The 25,302-nt window shown below is 32.2% G+C and overlaps 1 long non-coding RNA gene across 1 annotated transcript; it reads right to left on the reverse strand.

Moving 5' to 3' along the window:
• Nucleotides 1-20,600: 20,600 nt before the first annotated feature.
• LOC112940192 (uncharacterized) lies at nucleotides 20,601-23,534 on the reverse strand. The gene is made up of 2 exons (XR_003244140.2): nucleotides 23,127-23,534; nucleotides 20,601-20,987 (listed from the first exon to the last, which is right to left on the reverse strand). It is a non-coding gene; the product is annotated as an uncharacterized lncRNA (long non-coding RNA).
• Nucleotides 23,535-25,302: the final 1,768 nt, after the last annotated feature.

The following is a 25,302-nucleotide window of genomic DNA, read 5'->3' on the forward strand; positions in this document are numbered from 1 at the left end:
CACAAGAGATCATATTACATACATAGACTCAGATCATTCAATATTACAGTGACTTTTAAGACTTTCTATACGATCTTAAGAAGTTGCCTTCAGTAGATGAGATTAGGAAAAATGAAGACGGAAAATATTGTATACCACGCGAATTTTATAACTAAAGCTGTATTAAAGATGTTTTGTTATAATAGGGGAAAATAGTGATCTATATAGCTTCCAAATATAGTAAATAAAAATATAAAAATCATCATATAAGTTCGCACGAAAAATTAGATACATCAAGTCATGTAATTTGAATTTGATTTTTTTATTTTGGAGGGTAGAAGAAATATTTTGAGTGAAGAGATTAGATGACTAATTCAGAAAATTATTCAAAATACATTTATCTCATAATTAATATACCTTTTTAGTGAAGAGATCTCCATAGTCTATAAATCAAACACACACTGTGTATCTGAAAAATACTTTTTTCTACACCAAAAACTTTGATCAAACACTTCACACTTAACAAAGATGACAAAAAACACATCTGATGACATGCCGGAAAAGGAAGTCAATCGTGCAGCAAAGATTCTAATGCAAATGGCCAAAACCAGAACATGCACGTCATTCAATCTTGGCGAAAGGTCAGAAGAATCAAGAGCTGTGAATTTGTCGAAAACATAAAAACCACCGTATAAGTTCACACAAATAATTAGATTTATCGATCAAGACTTATATTTTGAATTTGAATGTATTTTTTTTTGGAGGGAGGAAAAAATATTTTTAGCGAGGAGATTAGATTTCATTTGACTAATTTAGAAGATAATTAAAATACATTTCAACTCTTAATTAATATTTCTTTTTAAGCCCTTTTAACTTCTATAAATCAAACACACATTTTATATTTAATTTCAATACATATTCTTCCTCCTCCTTTTTACCTTCAAATAAACAAAACTCTCCCCTCTTCTTCCTACATTCATGTTTGAAGCATCGCTAAAATCAAACCATCCATTAACAAAGTTACTAGAGGTTAGATTTGTCATTTTTTTGTTTTTTAAGTTTTATCATGTGTTGAAGATGCTAATAGATCTTCATAAATGTAATAATTTAAGAGTTCAGTATTTAGCCAGTCCATCTTAATTTTGTGTGTTCACTTTGGTTAAGTAATTTTTGTTGTTTAGTATCTCTTAACGAGTTATCCCAAATATTTTTCTGCATACAATCAACCATTTTGTTAATATATCATGGAAATCATTATTGGTTTTAGCAGTTGGATTGAAAATTAAAAAATGTTAGTACCTATATAATACAATTTTCCTAATATATAAATACATGATATTTTACCTAAAAATAGCTAAAAATATTTACTTTGATCTCATTTCTTTTAATACATGTTGTTTTGAATTGACTTATATTTTGTCTTTATCAGGACTGAATCGAAGTCTTTATTAAATTTCATAATTTTGTCAGTTCTACTTAATGTTAGTATCTATCTATTTAATAAGATTTTCCTGATTTATAAATACATGATATTTTACATAAAAATAGCTAAAAACATTTACTTCGATCTCATCTATCTCAATATATTTTGTTTCTAATTGACTGATATTTTGTCTTTATCAGGATTGAGTCAAAATTTTATTAAATTTCATCATTCTTTTCAACTCTACTTAAATGTTTCTACTAGTACTCCAAAATATTTGTTTTTACACCAAATCTCAGTCAAACACATATTTATAACAAATTAAATATTTTCTTTTTTAATAAATACCTTTCAGAAGGTTGGTCAAACATGCTTTATTGTTCGCTCGCTTGTTCTTGAGTTCTTAAGTACATTGGTATATTTCTTTATATATTTTTCTAATTTTCAATTTTACATTTGTTTATTTTATTAGGAATATATAGAAAAAAAATGGCAAAAAGCACATCTGATGATATGCCGGACAAGGAAGCCATTCGGGCTGCAAAGACTCTATTGGAAATTTAAAGCAACAAATCAACCAATCTTGGCGAAAGGTCAGAGGAATCACGAGCTATCAATAGTCCTGAAACGATTTACCCCTGTAGCGAGGAAATAAGAGCTTGTTTCCGCAGAGAAGAAGCTCTAAGGTACACACAACCTAACAAGGCTTTCTCATATACAGCTGTGGATGGTAAGAAAGTTGTTGTCGCTCCACTGAAAAAGCGTGGAGGCAAACTATTCAAAAGGATTTGTCATTACGATATTCTTAAGAGCAATAAACCAGCTTTTTTCACTCTCCATTGTTTGGTAAGAGATGCAGCGGCTAGATTGCCCGGAGGAGTTGGGACTAGAGATGATGTTTGTGTTTTGGCCAGGGACTCACAATTCATCGTTGAGGACATCTCCGATTCACAACTTCGCAAAGCTGTAAAGGGAGGGTTGGATCGTCTGCACTATGAAGACGATCCATGTGTAAAATATGAGAAGGAAAGGCATCGGTGGACTTATCTACATGGAGATAGAAAGGTAGAAGATTTTGAAGATGATTCGACATAAAGTCTGAAATGAATTTCGTAAACTAAAGATTTAAAAGACTTTCAGCTGTAATTTTTAATAATGTCTCTGTATTGTTGCATCTTTCTGGATATTTTTATGTTTAATATATATATCATTAGTTCAAAAAGCGATGTGCTTGTTGATTTACTAATGCTTGTTAGTTCCTAAAATCAAAAGTTGAGAATTCACTAATTTCCGCAAATATCCACTCACTTAGTCTATCAGAAATAATATCTCTATGTTCAAAAGTTAGGGTAAAGTTTCTTACACACTAACCTCCCTAGATCCTACATGTTTGGCGCGGCCACTCAAGTTGATTCCTGGTACCCCCTACCGTGTTTGGTTTCTGGTGCAAGAAGAGTTTTTTTTTATTGGAATTTTTTTGTAAGAATTTATTTAAGTGATTTTATTGATATAAAGGCGAGATAAATGGCTTTACTACACAATTTCATCAACATGAGTGACGATTTGAGAAATTTACCCCTTGTCTGGTGAATTTTCGTTTTGAACTATCTATCGCATGACCTTTACCACTATATAGGCACTAGGCGAGACAAAGCTCTGAGTACAGAGTTAGCAGCACCTGAAGCACTAATTGTCATGGTTCATAAAGAAACAGCACAACGGGGTCACGCTGGACTTGTAAATTTGCTCAAAACTTGTATAGAATTTTTGTCAAAACCTTAGTTTTTGCAAAGCAGCTATTGGAACAAAGGGTTGATAAGAATAGAGATCTCATAATCATACGGTGATAAAGTATTTATAAAAATATGGGGTCATGAATGTGTTAAGCCTTATATCAACATTTGTTAATTGTCATTGATCAAGTGTCTCGATAGGCTTTTGCAACATTTACAAAAAGTGTATTAACATGTAATTGCTGGAAATTAAGCAATTATTGTTAATGAATTATTGCTATTTTTTGATGTTTCACAAGTCCTTTACCACTATATAAGAACTAGTTGAATCAAGTTCGGAAGTACAAAGCACTGGTTGTCCTGGTTCATAAAGAATGGGACAATGGGATCATGCTGGACTAGTACATCTGTGCAAAACTTGTATAGTTTTTGTCAGATTTTTAGTTTTTGCGAAGCAGCTATTGGAACAATGGGTCTTGCACTGAGAAAATAGAATGGCTTGAATTTGAATAAGTTCTTCTACATAAATGTCGCTTAGAGTTTTAGTGTGTCGCTAGAGCTTAATCTCTCCCCTTAGCTTTGTAATTCTATTCATCAATATAGAGATTTTACCTTTTATTGTCATGAAAGATGACTATTCCAATAGAAACACACCTACGCTCTCAGCTAAAAGACTCCCCTCGCTATAACAAAAACAGCTTTTAGCGTCAACAAAAATATCCATCAACAAAGAATGATAAATCTCTTACCGTCGTTAATTGTCATTGATTCAATGTCACAATAGGCTTTTGTCGCATTTACAAATAGTGCTAAAATTTAATTGTCACTAAAGAAACATATTTAGCGGCACTTAATTAAGCTGCTATTGTTAATAATTATCGCTAAAAATCATTTTTGATGTTATACTTGTGGCTTTGATCTTCAAGTACAGTGTTACATGCATCGTGCAAGTCTAATTGATCGATGGATGCTTGAACTTTTTCCCTTTTGCTGGACTAAAATAAGTTCCCGAAAGATGATGTTCAACAAAGAACTTCAGGTCTTTTCGACTGTTAGCATTGGAAACCACAAGAGATCATATTGCATACATAGACTCAGATCATTCAATATTACAGTGACTTTTAAGACTTCCTATACGATCTTAAGAAGTTGCCTTCCGTAGATGAGATTAGGCAAAATGAAGATGGAAAATATTGTATACCACGCAATTTTTTAACTAAAGCTGTATTAAAGATGTTTTGTATAATGGGGAAAAATAGTGATCTATATAGCTTCCAAATATAGTAAATAAAAACATAAAAATCATCATATAAGTTCACACGAAAAATTAGATACATCAAGTCATGTAATTTGAATTTTACTTTCTTTTTTTTGGAGGGTAGAAGAAATATTTTGTGAAGAGATTAGATGACTAACTCAGAAAATTATTCAAAATAATAATTAATACACCTTTTTAGTGAGGAGATTAGATTGACAAATTTAGAAAATTATTAAAATCCATTTATCTCTTAATGAATATACCTTTTTAGTCCTTTTAGCTTCTATCTCCATAGTCTATAAATCAAACACACAATGTGTATCTGAAAAATACTTTTTTCTACACCAAAAACTTTGATCAAACATGTTGAATGCCTTGAATCGGACCCGCTACAAACAGAAAGGACGGGGGTCTGTTGATTCTGTATGTTGGGCCCGAGCCTTTTAGGGCGTAGCTTAGCACTATATATAGACGCTATGGCAAACCCTATTCTGTAATTCTGTTTTTGCCTCTCCATAATAAAACTGCTCCCTCTCTTCTCGTGGACGTAGCCAATTTATTGGTGAACCACGTAAATCTGTTGTCTTGTTTTTCGCGTTTATATTTTCTCGTATTATCTCAAATTCCGCACAACAAAACACTTCACACTTTACAAAGATGACAAAAAACACATCTGATGACATGCCGGAAAAGGAAGTCAATCGTGCAGCAAAGATTCTAATGCAAATGGCCAAAAGCAGAACATGCACGTCATTCAATATTGGTGAAAGGTCAGAAGAATCAAGAGCTGTGAATAGTCTTCAAATGATTCACCCCTGCAACAAGGAAATAAGAGCTTGTTTACGTAAAGAAGAAGCTCTAAGGTACACACAACCTGAAATGGATTTCTCATATACAGCTGTTGACGGTCATAAATCTATTGTAGCTCCACTAAAAAGGCTTGGAGCCAAACCATTAAAAAGGATTCTTCATCACGATATTCTTAAGTCTAATAGACCGACTCATTTCTCTCTTCACTGTTTAGTAAGAGATGCAGCTGCTAGATTGTCCCGAGGTATTTGAACTAGAGATGACGTTTGTGTTTTGGCAAGGTATTCACATTTTATCGTTGAGGAAATCTCCGATTCACAACTTAGCAAAGCTGTAAAAGGAGGGTTGAACCGTCTGCACTATGAAGACGATCCGTGTGTAAAATATGACAGGGGAAGGCTTCAGTCGATTTATCTACATAGAGATAGAGAGGAAAGCAATTTTGAAGGTGATTCGACGTGAACTCTGAAGTGAATTTTGTAAAAAAAGATTTTCAGCTCTAAATTATAATCATGTCTTTGTATTGCTGCATCTTTCTAAATATTTTAATGTTTAATATAAATATTATTAGTTCAAAAAATGATGTGCTTGTTGGTTTATAACTAATATCATTAGTTCCAATTGAGAATGTGTCGAAAATATTAAAACCACCCTATAAGTTCACACAAAATATTAGATTTATCGATCAAGTTTTTTATTTTGAATTTGAATGTATTTTTTTTGGAGGGAGGGAAGAAACAATCTTTTTAATGAGGAGATTAGATTTCATTTGACTAATTTAGAAGATTATTAAAATACATTTCACCTCTTAATTAATATTCCTTTTTAAGCCCTTTTAACTTCTATAAATCAAACACATTTTATATCTAATTTCAATACATATTCTTCCTTCTCCTTTTTACCTTCAAATAAACAAAACTCTCCCTTCTTCTTCCTACATTCATCTTCGAAGAATCGCTAAAATCAGACCATCCATTAACAAGGTTACTAAAGGTTAGATTTGTCTTCTTTTTTTTTTTTAAGTTTTATCATGTGTTGAAGATGCTAATGTAATTTAAGGGTTCAGTATTTAGCCAGTCCATTTTAATTTTGTGTGTTCACTTTGATTAAGTAATTTTTGTTGTTTAATATCTCCTAACAAGGTATCCCAAATATCTTTTCGCATACAATCAACCATTTTGTTAATATATCATAGAAATCATTATTTGTTTTAGCTGTTGGATTGAAAATTAAAAAATGTTAGTACCTATTTAATAAAATTTTCCTAATATATAAATACATGATAATTTACCTAAAAATAGTTAAAAACATTTACTTCGATCTCATTTCTTTTAATACATTTTGTTTTGAATTGACTTATATTTTGTCTTCATTAGGATTGAATCAAAGTCTTTATTAAATTTCATAATTTTTTCAGTTCTACTTAATGTTATTATCTATCTATCTAATAAAATTTTCCTGATTTATAAATAATTTACATAAAAATAGCAAAAAACATTTACTTCGATCTCATCTATCTCAATATATTTTGTTTCTAATTGACTGATATTTTGTCTTTATCAGGATTGAATCAAAGTCTTTATTAAATTTCATCATTTTTTTCAACTCTACTTAAATGTTTCTACTAGTACTCCAAAATATTTGTTTTTACACCAAATTTCGGTCAAACACATATTTATAACAAATTAAATATTTTTCTTTTTTAATAAATACCTTTCAGAAGGTTGGTCAAACATGCTTTACTGTTCGCTCGCTTGTTCTTGAGTTCTCAAGTACATTGGTATATTTCTTTATATATTTTTCTAAAATTCAATTTTACATTTGTTTATTTTATTAGGAATATATAGAAAAAAAATGGCAAAAAGCACATCTGATGATATGTCGGACAAGGAAGCCAATCGGGCTGCAAAGACTCTAATGGAAATTAAAAGCAACAAATCAACCAATCTTGGCGAAAGGTTAGAGGAATCACGAGCTATCAATAGTCCTGAAATGATTTACCCCTGTAGCGAGGAAATAAGAGCTTGTTTCCGCAGAGAAGAAGCTCTAAGGTACACACAACCTAACAAGGCTTTCTCATATATAGCTGTGGATGGTAAGAAGGTTGTTGTCGCTCCACTGAAAAACCGTGGAGGCAAACTATTCAAAAGGATTTGTCATTACGATATTCTTAAGAGCAATAAACCAGTTTTTTTCACTCTCCATTGTTTGGTAAGAGATGCCGCAGCTAGATTGCCAGGAGGAGTTGGGACTAGAGACGCGGTTTGTGTTTTGGCCAGGGACTCACAATTCATCGTTGAGGACATCTCCGATTCACAACTTCGCAAAGCTGTAAAGAGAGGGTTGGACCGTCTGCTCTATGAAGACGATCCATGTGTGAAATATGAGAAGGAAAGGCATCAGTGGACTTATCTACATGGAGATAGAAAGGTAGAAGATTTTGAAGATGAGTCGACATAAAGTCTTAAATGAATTTTGTAAACTTAAGATTTAAAAGACTTTCAACTATAATTTTTAATAATGTCTCTGTATTGCTGCATCTTTCTGGATATTTTATGTTAAAAAAAATATTTGCTTGTTGATTTACTAACGCTTGTTTGTTCCTAAAATCAAAACTTGAGAATTCACTAACTTCCTCAAATGGCCACTCACTCAGGTTGATACATGTTTTGATATGCTTTATTTGAGCTTAGTGGCTAATAGAAATTATATTTCTACCTTTAAAAAGTAGGGGTAAGCTGCATACACACTGATCCCCCTAGATCCTACTTCTGGGGTTTCACCGGGTATGTTGTTGATGTCCACTCATGTCAGCTTTTCGGTGCAAGAAAGGTGATTTTTTTCGATTGGAGTTTTTTTTTTGTAGGAGATAAGATTTAAGCTGATTGACTTTATTGATGTAAAGAAGAGATAAATGACTTTACTACACAATTTTAGTAACATGAGTGACGATTTGAGAAATTTATCCCTTGGCCGGTGAATTTTCGTTTTTAGCTATTTTTTGATGTTTCACAAGTCCTTTACCACTATATAAGAACTAGTTGAATCAAGTTCGGAAGTACAAAGCACTAGTTGTCCTGGTTCATAAAGAACAGGACAATGGGATCATGCTAGACTAGTACATCTGTGCAAAACTTGTATAGTTTTTGTCAGATTCTTAGTTTTTGCGAAGCAGTTATTAGAACAATGGGTCTTGCACTGAGAAAATGGAATGGCTTGAAATGGCCATGTGATTGCTTGAATTTGGATATGTTCTTCTACATAAGTTTCGTTTAGAGTTTTAGTGTGTCGCTTGAGCTTAAGCTCTCCCCTTAGCTTTGTAATTCTATTCATCAATATAGAGATTTTACCTTTTTTGTCATGAAAGATGACTATTCCAACAGAAACACGCCTGCGCTCTCAGCTAAAAGACTCCCCTCACTACAACAAAAAGAGTTTTTAGCGTTAACAAAAATACCCATCAACAAAGAATGATAAATCTCTTACCGTCGTTAATTGTCATTGATTCAATGTCGCAATAGGCTTTTGTCGCATTTACAAATAGTGCTAAAATTTAATTGTCACTAAAGAAACATATTTAGCGGCAATTAATTAAGCTACTATTGTTAATAATTACTGTTAAAATCATTTTTGATGATATACTTGTGGCTTTGATCTACAAGTACAGTGTTACATGCATTGTGCAAGTCTAGTTGATCGATCGATGCTTGAACATTTTTCCTTTTGCTGGACTAAAATAAGTTCCCAAAAGATGATGTTCAACAGAGAACTTCAGGTCTTTTCGACTGTTAACATTGGAAACCACAAAAGATCATATTGAATATATAAACTCAGATCATTCAATATTAGCTGAATTTTAAGACTTTTTATACGATCTTAAGAAGTTGTCTTCAGTTGATGAGAATAGGAAAAATGAAGATGGAAAATATTGTATACCACGCAAATTTTTAACTAAAGTTGTATTAAAGATGTTTTGTTAAAATAGGGGAAAATAGTGATCTATATAGCTTCCAAATATAGTAAAATAAAAACATAAAAATCATCATATAAGTTCACACGAAAAATTAGATACATCAAGTCATGTAATTTGAATTTGATTTTCTTTTTGGAGGGTGTTGAATGCCTTGAATTGGGCCCTTAATTATCTGTCAATTCTGTATTTTGGCCCAAGCCTGTTAGGGCGTAGCTTAGCACTATATATAGAAGTTATGGCAAACCCTATTCTGTAATTCTGTTTTTGCCTCTCCATAATAAAACTGCTCTCTCTCTTCCCCGTGGACGTAGCCAATTTATTGGTGAACCACGTAAATCTGTTGTCTTGTTTTTCGCGTTTATATTTTCTCGTATTATCTCGAATTCCGCATAACAAATTGGTATCAGAGCCTCTCGGTTAATCGGTGTTTTTTGGATAATTTGAGATGTTTGCTTTGAACGTGAAAATCGACAAATTCACAGGGAGGAACAGTTTCAGTTTATGGCAGATCAACATGCGGGCTTTGTTGAAACAACAAGGCTTCTGGGCGCCGTTGTCGAAAGACAAGAACGCCGTCGTTACTCCTGAGATGGCGATTCTGGAGGAAAAGGCGCACTCGACGATCATGCTGTGTCTCGCGGATGACGTCATCACGGAGGTCTCGGATGAAGAGACTGCTGCTGGTATGTGGTTGAAGCTGCAGAGTTTGTACATGACAAAATCTCTAACCAACAAGCTGCTTCTGAAACAACGTCTATTCGGTTTACAAATGACTGAAGGTACACAACTCAGGGAACATTTAGAGCAATTGAATACTTTGTTATTAGAATTGCGTAATATCGATGTGAAGATCGAGGATGAAAATGCTGCCCTGATTCTGTTGATATCTCTCCCAATGTCGTTTGAGAATTTTGTTCAATCGTTCATTGTTTGGAAAGATACTGTGTCGCTGGAAGAAGTCAGATCGGCCCTTCATAGCAGGGAATTACGGCATAAGGCTAACGGCACAAGTACGGAACATACAGCCTTCCGGTCTGTCCACCAGTAGCAGAAAGGGAAGAAAAAATGGCGGAAAGAAAAATAAGCTGATGTCGAAGGGTGCAAAGCCGGATGATGTTTGTAATTACTGCAAGGAGAAGGGACATTGGAAATTTGATTGTCCAAAGAAGAAGAAGCAATCGGAAAAACAATCAGTTTTTGCTACTGTTGCTGAAGAAGACACCAATTCTGAAGAAGACATTGCCCTAGTTGCGGATGAGCACACTCATCATTCAGATGTGTGTATTCTCGATTCTGGGGCATCCTATCACATCTGTCCTAAGAGAGAGTGGTTCACAACTTATGAGTAGGTAGACGGAGGCAGCATCTCGATGGCCAACAGTTCTGTCTGCAAGGTGGTTAGAACAGGCTCGATCAAGATAAGGACACATGACGGTAGCTTCTGCACATTGAACGAGGTCAGGCACGTTCCATTGATGACGAAAAATCTGATATCTCTCAGTCTTTTGGACAGCAAGGGATTCAACTGGTCGGGAAAAGATGGAGTCTTGCAAGTCTGGAAGGGTTCAAATCTGATTCTGAAAGGTGTCATGCGTGGTACTTTGTATTTTCTACAAGGTTCCACGGTTACAGGTTCAGCCCATGTTGCATCGTCAGAAGTTCACCAGGAGGATATGACTTAGCCAATTTATTGGTGAACCACGTAAATCTGTTGTCTTATTTTTTGCATTTATATTTTCTCGTATTATCTCGAATTCCGCACAACAGAGGGTAGAAGAAATATTTTGAGTGAAGAGATTAGATGACTAACTCAGAAAATTATTCAAAATAATAATTAATACACCTTTTTAGTGAGGAGATTAGATTGAAAAATTTAGAAAATTATTAAAATCTATTTATCTCTTAATGAATATACCTTTTTAGTCCTTTTAGCTTCTACTATAAATCAAACACACACTGTGTATCTGAAAAATACTTTTTTCTACACCAAAAACATTGATCAAGCACTTTACAAAGATGACAAAAAACATATCTGATGACATGCCGGAAAAGGAAGTCAATCGTGCAGCAAAGATTCTAAAGCAAATGGCCAAAAGCAGAACATGCACGTCATTCAATCTTGGCGAAGGGTCAGAAGAATCAAGAGATATCAATAGTCTTGAAACGGTTCACTCCTGCAACGAGGAAATAAGAGCTTGTTTCCGTAAAGAAGAAGCTCTAAGGTACACACAACCTGAAACGGCTTTCTCATATACAACTGTTGATGGTCATAAATCTAATATAGCTCCACTAAAAAGGCGTTGAGGCAAACCATTAAAAAGGATTCGTCATCACGATGTTCTAAAGTATAATAGACTGACTCATTTCTCTCTTAACAGTTTAGTAAGAGATGCAGCTGCTAGATTGCCCCGAGGTGTTGGGACTAGAGATGACGTTTGTGTTTTGGCAAGGGATTCACAATTTATCGTTGAGGAAATCTCCGATTCACAACTTAGCAAAGCTGTAAAGGGAGGGTTGAACCGTCTGCACTATGAAGACGATCCGTGTGTAAAATATGACAGGGGAAGGCTTCAGTGGATTTATCTACATAGAGATAGAGAGGAAAGCAATTTTGAAGGTGATTCGACGTGAACTCTGAAGTGAATTTTGTAAACAAAAGATTTTCAGCTGTAAATTATAATCATGTCTTTCTAAATATTTTAATGTTTAATATAAATATCATTAGTTCAAAAAAAGATGTGCTTGTTGGTTTATAAATAATATCATTAGTTCCAATAGGGAATTTGTCGAAAACATAAAAACCACCGTATAAATTCACACAAAAAATTAGATTTATCGATCAAGTCTTATAATTTGAATTTGAATGTATTTTTTTTTTGGAGGGAGGAAAAAATATTTTTAGCGAGGAGATTGAATTTCATTTGACTAATTTATAAGATAATTAAAATACATTTCAACTCTTAATTAATATTTCTTTTTAATCCCTTTTAACTTCTATAAATCAAACACACATTTTGTATCTAATTTCAATACATATTCTTCCTCCTCCTTTTTACCTTCAAATAAACAAAACTCTCCCTTCTTCTTCCTACATTCATCTTCGAAGCATCGCTAAAATCAGACCATCCATTAACAAAGTTACTAGAGGTTAGATTTGTCATTTTTTTTTGTTTTTTAAGTTTTATCATGTGTTGAAGATGCTAATAGATCTTCATAAATGTAATATTTACGGGTTCAGAATTTAGCCAGTCCATCTTAGTTTTGTGTGTTCACTTTGGTTAAGTAATTTTGGTTGTTTAATATCTGCTAACGAGTTATCCCAACTATTTTTCTGCATACAATCAACCATTTTGTTAATATATCATGGAAATCATTATTTGTTTTAGCCGTTGGATTGAAAATTAAAAAATGTCAGTACCTATTTAATAAAATTTTCCTAATATATAAATACATGATATTTTTCCTAAAAATAGCTAAAAACATTTTCTTTGATCTCATTTCTTTTAATACATTATGTTTTGAATTGACTTATATTTTGTCTTTGTCTGGACTGAATCGAAGTATTTCTTAAATTTCATAATTTTTTCAGTTCTACTTAATGTTAGTATCGATCTATTTAATAAAATTTTCCTGATTTATAAATACATGATATTTTACATAAAAATAGCTAAAAACATTTACTTCGATCTCATCTATCTCAATATATTTTGTTTCTAATTGACTGATATTTTGTCTTTATCAGGATTGAATCAAAGTCTTTATTAAATTTCATCATTTTTTTCAACTCTACTTAAATGTTTCTACTAGTACTCCAAAATATTTGTTTTTACACCAAATCTCGGTCAAACACATATTTATAACAAATTAAATATTTTTCTTATTTAATAAATACCTTTCAGAAGGTTGGTCAAACATGCTTTACTGTTCGCTCGCTTGTTCTTGAGTTCTCAAGTACATTGGTATATTTCTTTATATATTTTTCTAATTTTCAATTTTACATTTGTTTATTTTATTAGGAATATATAGAAAAAAAATGGCAAAAAGCACATCTGATGATATGCCGGACAAGGAAGCCATTCGGGCTGCAAAGACTCTATTGGAAATTTAAAGCAACAAATCAACCAATCTTGGCGAAAGGTCAGAGGAATCACGAGCTATCAATAGTCCTGAAACGATTTACCCCTGTAGCGAGGAAATAAGAGCTTGTTTCCGCAGAGAAGAAGCTCTAAGGTACGCACAACCTAACAAGGCTTTCTCATATACAGCTGTGGATGGTAAGAAGGTTGTTGTCGCTCCACTGAAAAAGCGTGGAGGCAAACTATTCAAAAGGATTTGTCATTACGATATTCTTAGGAGCAATAACCCGCCTTTTTTCACTCTCCATTGTTTGGTAAGAGATGCAGCGGCTAGATTGCCTGGAGGAGTTGGGACTAGAGACGATGTTTGTGTTTTGGTCAGGGACTCACAATTCATCGTTGAGGACATCTCTGATTCACAACTTCGCAAAGCTGTAAAGGGAGGGTTGGACCGTCTGCACTATGAAGACGATCCGTGTGTGAAATATGAGAAGGAAAGGCATCAGTGGACTTATCTACATGGAGATAGAAAGGTAGAAAATTTTGAAGATGAGTCGACATAAAGTTTGAAATGAATTTTGTAAACATAAGATTTAAAAGACTTTCAGCTGTAATTTTTAATAATGTCTCTGTATTGCTGCATCTTTCTGGATATTTTATGTTAAAAAAATATGTGCTTGTTGATTTACTAACGCTTGTTTGTTCCTAAAATCAAAACTTGAGAATTCACTAACTTCCTCAAATGGACACTCACTCAGGTTGATACATGTTTTGATATGCTTTATTTGAGCTTAGTGGCTAATAGAAATTATATTTCTACCTTCAAAAATAGGGGTAAGTTGCATACACACTGATCCCTCTTGATCCTACTTCTGGGGTTTCACCGGGTATGTTTTTTTTTCCACTCGTGTCAGGTTTTCGGTGTAATAAGGTGGTTTTTTTCGATTGGAGATTCTTTTTTGTAGGACATAAGATTTAAGCTGATTGACTTTATTGATGTAAAGAAGAGATAAATGACTTTACTTCACAATTTTAGTAACATGAGTGAAGATTTGAGAAATTTATCCCTTGGCCGGTGAATTTTCGTTTTTAGCTATTTTTTTAATGTTTCACAAGTCCTTTTACCACTATATAAGAACTAGTTGAATCAAGTTCGGAAGTACAAAGCACTAGTTGTCCTGGTTCATAAAGAACAGGACAATGGGGTTATGCTGGACTAGTATATTTGTGCAAAACTTGTATAGTTTTTTTCAGAACAATAGTTTTTGTGAAGCAACTATTGGAACAGTGGGTCTTGCACTAAGAAAATGGAATGGCTTGAAATGGCCATGTGATTGCTTGAATTTGGATAAGTTCTTCTACACAAGTGTCTATTAGAGTTTTAGTGTGTCGCTTGAGCTTAAGCTTTCCCCTAAGCTTTGTAATTCTATTCTTCAAGATAGACGTTTCACCTTTTTTTGTCATAAAAGATGACTATTCCAACAGAAACACGCCTGCGCTCTCAGCTAAAAGACTCCCCTCGCTATAACAAAAACAGTTTTTAGCGTTAACAAAAATACCCATCAACAAAGAGTGATAAATCTCTTACCGTCGTTAATTGTCATGATTCAATGTCGCAATAGGTTTTTGTTGCATTTACAAATAGTGCTAAAATTTGATTGTCACTAAAGAAACATATTTAGCGGCAATTAATTAAGCTACTGTTGTTAACAATTACGGCTAAAAATCATTATTGATGATATACTTGTGGCTTTGATCTACAAGTACAGTGTTACATGCATTGTGCAAGTCTAATTGATTGATTGATGCTTGAACTTTTTCCCTTTCGCTGGACTAAAATAAGTTCCCGAAAGATGATGTTCTACAGAGAACTTCAGGTCTTTTCGACTGTTAGCATTGGAAACCACAAGAGATCATATTACATACATAGACTCAGATCATTCAATATTACAGTGACTTTTAAGACTTTCTATACGATCTTAAGAAGTTGCCTTCAGTAGATGAGATTTGGAAAAATGAAGACGGAAAATATTGTATACCACGCGAATTTTATAACTAAAGCTGTATTAAAGATGTTTTGTTATAATAGGGGAAAATAGTGATCTATATAGCTTCCAAATATAGTAAATAAAAATATAAAAATCATCATATAAGTTCGCACGAAAAATTAGATACATCAAGTCATGTAATTTGAATTTGATTTTTTTATTTTGGAGGGTAGAAGAAATATTTTGAGTGAAGAGATTAGATGACTAATTCAGAAAATTATTCAAAATACATTTATCTCATAATTAATATACCTTTTTAGTGAAGAGATCTCCATAGTCTATAAATCAAACACACACTGTGTATCTGAAAAATACATTTTTCTACACCAAAAACTTTGATCAAACACTTCACACTTTACAAAGATGACAAAAAAACACATCTGATGACATGCCGGAAAAGGAAGTCAATCGTGCAGCAAAGATTCTAATGCAAATGGCCAAAAGCAGAACATGCACGTCATTCAATCTTGGCGAAAGGTCAGAAGAATCAAGAGCTGTGAATTTGTCGAAAACATAAAAACCACCGTATAAGTTCACACAAATAATTAGATTTATCGATCAGGACTTATATTTTGAATTCGAATGTATTTTTTTTTTTGGAGGGAGGAGAAATATTTGATTAGATTTCATTTGACTAATTTAGAAGATAATTAAAATACATTTCAACTCTTAATTAATATTTCTTTTTAAGCCCTTTAAACTTCTATAAATCAAACACACGTTTTATATCTAATTTCAATACATATTCTTCCTCCTCCTTTTTACCTTCAAATAAACAAAACTCTCCCTTCTTCTTCCTACATTCATCTTCGAAGCATCGCTAAAATCAAACCATCCATTAACAAAGTTACAAGAGGTTAGATTTGTCATTTTTTTTGTTTTTTTAAAGTTTTATCATGTGTTGAAGATGCTAATAGATCTTCATAAATGTAATAATTTAAGGGTTCAGTATTTAGTCAGCCCATCTTAATTTTGTGTGTTCACTTTGATTAAGTAATTTTTGTTGTTTATCCCAAATATTTTTCTGCATTCAATCAACCATTTTGTTAATATATCATGGAAATCATTATTTGTTTTAGCTGTTGGATTGAAAATAAAAAAATGTTTGTACCTATATAATAAAATTTTCCTAATATATAAATACATGATATTTTACCTAAAAATAGCTAAAAACATTTACTTTGATCTCATTTCTTTTAATACATGTTGTTTTGAATTGACTTATATTTTGTCTTTATCAGGACTGAATCGAAGTCTCTATTAAATTTCATAATTTTTTCAGTTCTACTTAATGTTAGTGTCGATCTATTTAATAAAATTTTCCTGATTTATAAATACATGATATTTTACATAAAAATAGCTAAAAACATTTACTTCGATCTCATCTATCTCAATATATTTTGTTTCTAATTGACTGATATTTTGTCTTTATCAGGACTGAGTCAAAATATTTATTAAATTTCATCATTCTTTTCAACTCTACTTAAATGTTTCTACTAGTACTCCAAAATATTTGTTTTTACACCAAATCTCGGTCAAACACATATTTATAACAAATTAAATATTTTCTTTTTTAATAAATACCTTTCAGAAGGTTGGTCAAACATGCTTTACTGTTCGCTCACTTGTTCTTGAGTTCTCAAGTACATTGATATATTTCTTTATATGTTCTTCTAATTTTCAATTTTACTTTTGTTTATTTTATTAGGAATATATAGAAAAAAAAATGGCAAAAAACACATCTGATGATATGCCGGACAAGGAAGCCAATCGGGCTGCAAAGACTCTATTGGAAATTAAAAGCAACAAATCAACCAATCTTGGCGAAAGGTCAGAGGAATCACGAGCTATCAATAGTCCTGAAACGATTTACCCCTGTAGCGAGGAAATAAGAGCTTGTTTCCGCAGAGAAGAAGCTCTAAGGTACGCACAACCTAACAAGGCTTTCTCATATACAGCTGTGGATGGTAAGAAGGTTGTTGTCGCTCCACTGAAAAAGCGTGGAGGCAAACTATTCAAAAGGATTTGTCATTACGATATTCTTAAGAGCAATAAACCGCCTTTTTTCACTCTCCATTGTTTGGTAAGAGATGCAGCGGCTAGATTGCCCGGAGGAGTTGGGACTAGAGACGATGTTTGTGTTTTGGCCAGGGACTCACAATTCATCGTTGAGGACATCTCCGATTCACAACTTCGCAAAGCTGTAAAAGGAGGGTTGGATCGTCTGCACTATGAGGACGATCCATGTGTAAAATATGAGAAGGAAAGGCATCAGTGGACTTATCTACATGGAGATAGAAAGTTAGAAGATTTTGAAGATGATTCGACATAAAGTCTGTAGTGAATTTCGTAAACTAAAGATTTAAAAGACTTTCAGCTATAATTTTTAATAATGTCTCTGTATTGTTGCATCTTTCTGGATATTTTTATGTTTAATATATATATCATTAGTTCAAAAAGCGACGTGCTTGTTGATTTACTAATGCTTGTTAGTTCCTAAAATCAAAAGTTGAGAATTCACTAATTTCCGCAAATGTCCACTCACTTAGTCTATCAGAAATAATATCTCTATGTTCAAAACATAGGGTAAAGCTTCTTATACACCAACCTCCCTAGATCCTACATGTCTGGCACGGCCACTCAAGTTGATTCCTGGGACCCCCTACCGTGTCTGGTTTCTGGTGCAAGAAGATAGTTTTTTTTTCGGTTGAAGTTTTTTTTGTAGGAATTTATTTAAGTTATTTTTTGATATAAAGGCGAGATAAATGGTTTTACTACACAATTTCATCAACATGAGTGACGATTTGAGAAATTTACCCCTTGTCTGGTGAATTTTTGTTTTGAGGTATCTATCGCATGACCTTTACCACTATATAGGCACTAGGCGAGCCAATCAAGCTCTGAGTACAGAGTTAGCAGCACCTGAAGCACTAATTGTCATGGTTCATAAAGAAACAGCACAATGGGGTCACACTGGACTTGTAAATTTTCTCAAAACTTGTATAGAATTTTTGTCAAAACCTTAGTTTTTGCAAAGCAGCTACTGAAACAATGGGTTGATCAGAATAGAGGTCTCACCATCATACAGTGATAAAGTATTTATAAATAATATGGGGTCATGAATGTGCAAAACCTTTTATCAACATTAGTTAATTGTCACTTATCAAGTGTCTCGATAGGCTTTTGCAACATTTACAGAAAGTGTATTAACAGGTAATTGCTGGCAATTAAGCAATTGTTATTAATGAATTATTGCTAAAAATCATATTAGATGTATTACTTGTGGATTTGATTTACAAGTACAGAGTTAGATTCATTGTGCAAGTCTAATTGATCAATCGATGCTTGAACTTTTTTCCTTTTTGCTGGACCAAAATATACCTTTTTAGTGAGGAGATTAGATTGAATAAATTAGAAAATTACTAAATCCACTTATCTCTTAATTAATATACCTTTTTAGCCCTTTCAACTTCTATCTCCATAGTCTATAAATCAAACACACACATATATGTGAAAAATACTTGTTTCTACACCAAAAACTTTGATCAAACACTTCACTCTTTATAAAGTTGACAAAAAACACATCTGATGACATGCCCAAGTAATGATACAATTCGTTTTTATATAATCGTTCTATACACTTATAATAATACAATTCGTTTTATACACATCGTTTTTATACAGTTCTCTGCCCAAGTGTCTTTCTCTTTCTTGTTTTATACACTTCATTTTATACAATTTGCCTCAAATATATATGTATAGCGAATTATACAATTTCTATGTTTGCTATGGAGCGCAATTATGCAAACTTTACTATAGCATACAAATATAAATTTTTTATTTGCTATATGTGAAAGTTGCCCTTAAAAAATCCTGATTTGAACCGCTGACATTCAGGCCAAAGATTAAAGAGAAATTTGGCAACACCTCAACCATTGAGCTAACTCTTCATCTTGTGTTACAAAGTGTCAACTACAATATATATATATATATATATATATAATCAAAATTTAACCTATCTATACAATGTAATTTTTCGATAAAGGTGTGTTGCTTAACACCCTCGGACAAGGGTAACTCCGCCTATCCTCTAAGGTACAGAGAACCTGAAAGAGCTTTCTCATATACAACTGTTGACAGTCATAAATCTGTTGTTGCTCCCGTAAACATCATTTGTGGATTACAATTGTTATGTTATTGTTGAATTCATCAAAAAAAAAAAAAGAATCTTACGATACGTGGATTGTTTATGTATATACTGCACAAATTTTAACTACAACCATGTTAATTATCTTATTATATTTAGGAAAAACAGTAATTTATAATCTTATATGTAGAGCTTCCAAATATAGTAAAAAGTACAAATTCAAAAAACCATCAGATAAGTTCACAAAAAAAATTAGATATATGTAATTTGAATTTGAATATATTTTTTTTGGAGGGAGGAAACAATATTTGACTAATTTAGAAGATTATTAAAATCAAGTTCATATCGTAGTTAATATTATACTAGTGAACTTGTCCGCTCTTCGTGCGATTATAAACAATGATAAGCTATAAATAATTTTATGAAGTATCATAGATAATTGTTAGACCTTAATTTTTTTAGAACAAAAAATATTATATAAATTCATGCATAATTAATCTTTGAATTTTTTTTTACTGACATCCACTCCATAAATTGATCATAATTCAATAGTTTGCATCTTATTTTTGAGTCAAACTAAAATATGTAAATAATAAACATAAAGAAATAACAATAAAAGAAAATAAAAGATCAATTTGATGATTTCTATATAATCTGACAATATCTCTAAAAAAGTAACAATTAAAAAAATTAATGTAATGATTTTTATAAAATGTAACAATATCTTTATTTATATGACTAATATAAAATATCAATATAATTATTAATTACTCTAGAAATTAGAAAAATAAAAAATTGTTAGTGTAATGAAAATAAATATCATTAAAGCTTATATTAAAGAAATGATTTTTTAATTTCTTAATATTGCATTTAATATAATTATTAGAATTAAAGAAGTGAGTTTTAAAGGTTTTTAATATAACACATAACTGATGAAAAAATAAAGAAAAATCTCTTTAAAAAAAGAAAAATCAATTATCAATTAATGATCAGTTATACTTTTCCAAAAATTAGGAATTCAAAATCTATATATATATATATAAGGTATAATATTAAATTATGGTAATAAAGATGAAAATTAATAAATCATAATAATGATGACAAGTGATAAATAAAGTATTTTAATTTTTTTTTCATATTTCATAGATGAGAGAAAATAAAAGATTTAAATATGTAAAAAATAAATGAGTCATTAATTACAAATTAAACTTAAATTTTAATTACATTACATGAAATCTTTTCTTTCCTTTTTTTTTCTTTTTCTTTTTTCAAATCAAATTCCCTATCACATTTATCAATTAACAAAATTAAAAAATAGTACACCTAACAATCGTAAAACTGCATCGTTCCCAATAATCAAAAAACGAAAATAAACTATAGCACTAGTTAATTTATTTTTTTTAAAAAAAGGAAAGGAATAAGCAAATACAGAAGAATGGCCAGAGCTCAAAGAGGTTTCCAAAACTCCAGTCATCTTCTTCAATCAGCCGCGCAGAAATTTATGGCTATCTCTATATATCATATCTGTCTGACCTTCATCCTTTACAAAAAATATCATGTCCGACATGTAATCAATTTGATTGTATGTATTTATATAGTGTTCAAAAGTTAACGTTAAAGAACTTTTCAAATTCTGTAATTAAGTGTAAAGAATAAATCTTCTTAAAATTTACAATTAAGAAAAAAAATTTAATGTAAAAATTGATAACTGAAGTTTTTATGTGTATAATCTAATGAGGAAATGATTAATATTATGCGTTAATATTCTGCAAAAACATTAAATGAAGAAAAGCTAAAAAAAGAAATTCAGCCCTCGAAGACATGCCATATCAGGAATTCTAGATTCAGATTAATAAAGATATATAGATTCCTTTTAGAGGCCTTTTAAGTGGTATAAATCAAACACCATTCATGTTCTTTCAGTCAAAATCTTCTTCCTCCTCCTTTTTACCTTCAAATGAACAAATTCATCTTCGAAGAATCGATAAAAATCATACCATCTATTAACAAGCTACTAAAGGTTAGATTTCTCATTATGTTCTTTCTTTTTCACCTTTGTTCATCGCGTTTTTATAAATTTTTATCTAGATAAAACTTTAAACACGACGAAGGTGGAAACAAAAAAATAATGAGAAAGCTCACCTCTAGTAATTACTTGTTAATGGATGGTATGATTTATATCTATGCTTCAAAGAAGAATGGAAAATTTTGTTCATTACAAGGTAAAAAGGGGGAGGAAGAAGATATATTGAAATTAGATACACAATGTGTGTTTGATTTATAGAAGTTAAAAAGGGCTAAAAAGGTATATTAATTTATTAAGAGATGAAATGGATTTTAATAATTTTTTAAATGGTAAAGGGCCTAAAATGCTTCTCAGCTATTTGCATTAGTATAAAAGTATCCTTTATCCACCTTTCAGCCCCCTAAATACCCCTGACGTCAGCTTCTTGAACCAAAAGGTTTGAGTCAGAGGCTAGGAGGTTAAAAGGTCAATGAGCGGTAATTTTGTACTAATTCAAATAGTTTGAAGGGCATTTTAGGCCCTCTCACTTAGAAAACTATTAAAATACACTTATCTCTTAATTAACTTATCTTTTTATTTCTGTAGTTTATAAATCAAACACACACTATATATCTGATTGCAAATATATCTTCATCAGACTAATGTATTAAAGCAAAGTATTACAAATTTACAACAAAGTGAAATGTTATAATCTAAACTCTTAAAACGGACGAACAGAAGGGGCATTTATACTTCATTATTGTAATTAGCATTTTTTATCACATACTCTAAACTAAATAACTGTGATTAGCAATTATATTTTGTTCTAATCATATATACTTCAGTTATTAGCTTCTAGTAGTTGCCTATAAACAGTGGCGGATCTAGGCGGGATTCAAACCCTCAACAATGGCTTCGCACGCCTCTTATTGCAGAGGTTTAAACTAGCTCACCCACAACTGCTTTTGTTCTATGGATGCTCATTTAAATTATAATAACACATGTATCATATTTTCTGTATATATATATACAAAAAATTTTGGAAATCAATGGGTGCTCGAGCACCCGCGTTTGGCTTACTGGGTCCGCCCCTGCCTATAAATAAAATGGTCTAGTTATATTATATGTCTGTTATAAACTTTATTAGAATGAGTAATTATATTTTTCTATTAATAAGGAGGGGAAAATAATAGTCAAGATATGATTGAATTCCAACTTGTGAAAACCAATTTAAAATGCAACTTTTAATTTTAAGAAGGAATGTACAACAAAACTTAATGTGAAAGAACCCCCACCGACCCACCCACCCAGCTCCATTGCCATCCCTAATTTTGGCTCCCCTCTTGTTTCAGTTCTTTTGAGATATCACCTACTCGAAAAGAATTATGTTTGAGACGAAATCATTTTGGAATTTCAGCCAAGTTTGTCATTCATGTATAGTCTTTCATATTGACTCGAATGAGAAACATACGATCTTAAGAAGTTGTCTTCAGTAGATGAGATATGAGGAATAATGATGGAGAAGATCTTAGTTGAAGGACGCACTAAGTTGCCCTATTTAAGGTTGAATGTTGACGAGCCGAACCCAATCATTGGAAATGATACTTTTAATTTTTCGAGATCTACTATGTTTTGTGAATAAACATCATAAGAAAGCTAGATTAAAATGCATACCTGTTAAGTCATCTTGTTTATCAATGCAGAAGCGTGTTTCAGACATGTGGTACATTCAACTAGCTCTTCTTCTCTTGCTTCTCATTCTTTCTCCTCCAACTAGGATTCGAATGCGGTGGGTCTTCATAAGGTTAATGAGATGAGAGTATACCTAGCTAGCCCTTTATTTATAGACACCAAAAGTTGAGCTAATGGGCCTTCCCATAATAGGAGGGCTTCAACATGGTCTACACTGTCACCAGCCTACATTTATACATGACGTGGTTTAGGCCCAAGACTGAATGCAACATAAAAGCGGCCTTGGTCATGTCCACCACTTATACTTGTTTGGCCCATTTTATAAATCGCAAATAATTAAGTTAATGTTAGTCTATATTTGGTAAAATTTGCAACTTTCTTTCTCTTGGACAATCATTAACTTAATCTTATAATTTTTAAATGTGTTAGTCCATAGATTTTTTTGGTGATATGGCTGATCGAGACTTTTTCAAAATCATTATAGAACCATCTATAAGTACGTGAGAACAACTCCTATATCCTCAGTAGGATCCACGCTAATTTGTTTAGCAATTAGGGGCCAATAAACATGAATCATGTGATTTTTTCAGTTTTTCGTGTGTTGATCCGTGATTTTTTTGGTGAATATGTCTTGCAAACTCTTTTTGTCAAAAAATTTCATAGAACCATTCACAAGGACATGAGATTAATTCTTGTAGCATTACCATGATCCATGTCATTTTCTTCAGCATTTAGGAGGCACTCAACAAAAAATTGAACTATTTTTTCATATCGTTTTGTGTCAGTTATCTCATGGATTTTTTTGTGACATGTCTTTCAGATAATTTTTTTGGCCAAACCTTTACAGAACTATACGCTAGGGCCGGGGGGGGGGGGGGGGATTTCCTATAGCCTCATAATAATCCACAACACTTTTTTTTGTATTTAGGGTCTACTCAACAGTAATTGGCGATTTTCTCAATTTCTCGTGTGTGTAATTAGCCCATTGATTTTTTGGTGATATGGCTTCAGGATACTTTTGTTCCATAACCTTTACAGAACCTTCCACTAGGACATGGGGAACAATTCCTATAACCTGACTAGGGATTCACACCACTTTTTTTTGGCATTTAGTGGCCAATAAACAGGAATTAGACAATTTTCTCGTGTTTGTTAGCCCATGAATTTTTTTGGCTATATAGCTTTCACATTTTTTTTAAAACCTTTATAGGATCCTCCACAAAGATATGGGGAACAATTCTTATAGCTTCACCATGATCTATACTACATATTTTTGCATTTTAGGGGTCACTCAACAAGAATTATATGATTTTATTGTGTGTTAACCCAAGAATTTCTTGGCGATATAGCTTCAAGACACTTTTTTTTCCCAAAACCTTTACAGAACCATCGGTAAAGACATAGAGGAAAATTCCTATAGCTTCACCATGAACCACACCATCTTTTTAGCCTTTAAGGGCAACTCAACATGAATTAGGTAATTTTCTCAGCATGTTTTTCCAAAACCATGCCAATTTTTTAGGACTTTTTTTCCAAAATCTTTATAGAACCATCCACAATGACCTCGGGAAACAATTCTATAGCCTCACTATGATCCACACCACTTTTTTACACTTTTTTTTTCAATATCTTTACTGAACCATCTTTGATCTGGAGACATACTCCTATAGCCTCACAGTAGTTCATGTCACTTTATTTATTATGTATTAGGCTAAATCTGTCGGTAGCCCCTTAAAATTGGCACCAACTTTCACTTAAACACTTCAAGTAGATCTTGTTCATTTTGGAACACCTATAGTAGGTTTCTATTATGTCATTTGGACACTTTTCGCTAACTCAACATTACACGTGTGCGACACGAATTCTGAGCGCATTCGAGAAGTTTTTATGAGAAATTCTTTTTTGTCGTCTTCTTTCTCACTTCTCTCTCTCTCCTTCAACCACTCTTTTGAATTTTCTTTTCCCCGTTCTTCCTCCTCAGGCTCTCTCTGCTACTCTTCCTCACACAATTTTTTTGTTAGGTTAGTATATTACTTTCTCCATTTCATTTTATATGTCATCTCTTTCTATAAATAGCTAAACCAAAATACTTGTCATTTTATAAAATTTATGCATAAAATATCATATTTTGCCTATTATACCCTTGACAGAATAGTTA

The sequence above is a fragment of the Solanum lycopersicum genome, chromosome 10 (assembly GCF_036512215.1).
Source record: "Solanum lycopersicum chromosome 10, SLM_r2.1".
NCBI classification, from domain to species: Eukaryota; Viridiplantae; Streptophyta; class Magnoliopsida; order Solanales; family Solanaceae; genus Solanum; species Solanum lycopersicum.